This window comes from Saccoglossus kowalevskii, chromosome 22, assembly GCF_978046115.1.
Source record: "Saccoglossus kowalevskii chromosome 22, keSacKowa6.1, whole genome shotgun sequence".
Lineage (NCBI taxonomy): Eukaryota > Metazoa > Hemichordata > Enteropneusta > Harrimaniidae > Saccoglossus > Saccoglossus kowalevskii.
The window spans coordinates 3908293-3911453 of NC_140662.1; positions in this window are offsets into that span (position 1 = coordinate 3908293).

Below are 3161 nucleotides of genomic sequence, written 5' to 3' on the forward strand. Positions count from 1 at the left end.
TGTACATGTCACTGGAGATTGAGAGTGTCAGCAAGATACTGTACATGTTACTGGTGATAGAGAGTGTCAGCAAGATACCGTACATGTTACTGGAGATAGATAGTGCCAGCAAGATACCGTACATGTCACTGGAGATAGAGAGTGTCAGCAAGATACTGTACATGTTACTGGTGATAGAGAGTGTCAGCAAGATACCGTACATGTCATTGGAGATAGAGAGTGCCAGTAAGATATCGTACATGTCACTGGAGAGTGCCAGCAAGATACCGTACATGTCACTGGAGATATAGAGTGCCAGCAAGATACCGTACATGTCACTGGAGAGTGCCAGCAAGATACTGTACATGTCACTGGGGGCAGAGAGTGCCACCAAGTCATAGTACATGTCACTGGAGATAGAGAGTGCCAGCTAGATACCGTACATGTCACTGGAGAGTGCCAGCAAGGCACTGTGCATGTCACTGGTGATAGACAGTGTCAGTAAGATACCGTACATGTTCCTGGTGATAGAGAGTGGCAGAAAGGTACCGTACATGTCAGTGGAGTTAGAGAGTGTCAGAAAGATACCGTACATGTTACTGGAGATAGAGAGTGCCAGCAAGGTACCGTACATGTCACTGGAGATTGAGAGTGCCAGCAAGATACCGTACATGTCACTGGAGAGTGCGAGCAAGGTACTATACATGTCACTAGAGATAGAGAGTGCCAGCAAGGTATCGTACATGTCACTGGAGATAGATTGTCTGTAAGATACCGTACATGTTACTGGTGATAGAGAGTGTCAGTAAGATACCGTACATGTCACTGGAGATAGAGAGTGCCAGCAAGATACCGTACATGTCACTGGAGAGTGCCAGCAAGATAACGTACATGTCACTGGAGATAGAGAGTGACAGTAAGATACCGTACATGTTACTGGTGATAGAGAGTGTCAGCAAGATACCGTACATGTCACTGGCGATAGAGAGTGACAGTAAGATACTGTACATGTCACTAGTCATAGAGAGTGTCAGCAAGATGCCGTACATGTTACTGGTGATAGAGAGTGACAGTAAGATACCGTACATGTTACTGGAGATAGAGAGCGTCAGAAAGATACCGTACATGTCACTGGAGTTAGAGAGTGTCAGTAAGATACCATACATGTTAATGGCGATAGAGAGTGTCAGTAAGATATCGTACATGTGACTGGTGATAGATTGTCTGTAAGATACCGTACATGTTACTGGTGATAGAGAGTGTCAGCAAGAAACTGTACATGTTACTGGTGATAGAGAGTTTCAGCAAGATACCGTACATGTTACTGGTGATAGAGAGTGACAGTAAGATACCGTACATGTTACTGGAGATAGAGAGTGTTAGAAAGATACCGTACATGTCACTGGAGTTATAGAGTGTCAGTAAGATACCATACATGTTAATGGCGATAGAGAGTGTCAGTAAGATATCGTACATGTCACTGGAGATAGAGAGTACCAGCAAGGTACTGTACATGTCACTAGATTGTGCCAGCAAGATACCGTACATGTTACTGGTGATAGAGAGTGTTAGCAAGATACCGTACATGTCACTGGAAATAGAGAGTGCCAGCAAGATATCGTACATGTCACTGGAGATAGAGAGTGCCAGCAAGGTACTGTAGATGTCACTAGAGTGTGCCAGCAAGATACCGTGCATGTCACTGGAGATTGAGAGTGTCAGCAAGATACTGTACATGTTACTGGTGATAGAGAGTGTCAGCAAGATACCGTACATGTTACTGGTGATAGAGAGTGCCAGCAAGATACTGCACATGTCACAGGTGATAGAGAGTGTCAGCAAGATACCATACATGTTACTGGAGATGGAGTGTCAGTAAGGTACCGTACATGTCACTGGAGATAGATAGTGCCAGCAAGATACGGTACATGTCACTGGAGATAGAGAGTGTCAGCAAGATACTGTACATGTTACTGGTGATAGAGAGTGTCAGCAAGATACTGTACATGTCATTGCAGATAGGGAGTGCCAGTAAGATATCGTACATGTCACTGGAGAGTGCCAGCAAGATACCGTACATCTCACTGGAGATATAGAGTGCCAGCAAGATACCGTACATGTCACTAGAGATAGAGAGTGCAAGCAAGATACCGTACATGTCACTGGAGAGTGCCAGCAAGATAATGTACATGTCACTGGGGGCAGAGAGTGCCACCAAGACATAGTACATGTCACTTGAGATAGAGAGTGTCAGCAAGATACTGTACATGTCACTGGCGACAGAGAGTGACAGTAAGATACTGTACATGTCACTAGTGATAGAGAGTGTCAGTAAGATACCGTACATGTTACTGGTGATAGAGAGTGTCAGTAAGATACCGTACATGTTACTGGAGATAGAGAGTGCCAGCAAGGTATCGTACATGTCACTGGAGATAGAGAGTGCCAGCAAGATACCGTACATGTCACTGGAGAGTGCCAGCAAGATAACGTACATGTCACTGGAGATAGAGAGTGACAGTAAGATACCGTACATGTTACTGGTGATAGAGAGTGTCAGCAAGATACCGTACATGTCACTGGCGATAGAGAGTGACAGTAAGATACTGTACATGTCACTAGTCATAGAGAGTGTCAGTAAGATACCGTACATGTTACTGGTGATAGAGAGTGTCAGCAAGATACCGTACATGTCACTGGAGATAGAGAGTGACAGTAAGATACCGTACATGTCACTGGAGATAGAGAGTGCCAGCAAGATACCGTACATGTCACTGGAGAGTGCCAGCAAGATAACGTACATGTCACTGGAGATAGAGAGTGACAGTAAGATACCGTACATGTTACTGGTGATAGAGAGTGCCAGCAAGATACCGTACATGTCACTAGAGATAGAGAGTGTAAGCAAGATACCGTACATGTCACTGGAGAGTGCCAGCAAGGCACTGTGCATGTCACTGGTGATAGACAGTGTCAGTAAGATACCGTACATGTTCCTGGTGATAGAGAGTGGCAGAAAGGTACCGTACATGTCAGTGGAGTTAGAGAGTGTCAGAAAGATACCGTACATGTTACTGGAGATAGAGAGTGCCAGCAAGGTACCGTACATGTCACTGGAGATTGAGAGTGCCAGCAAGATACCGTACATGTCACTGGAGAGTGCGAGCAAGGTACTATACATG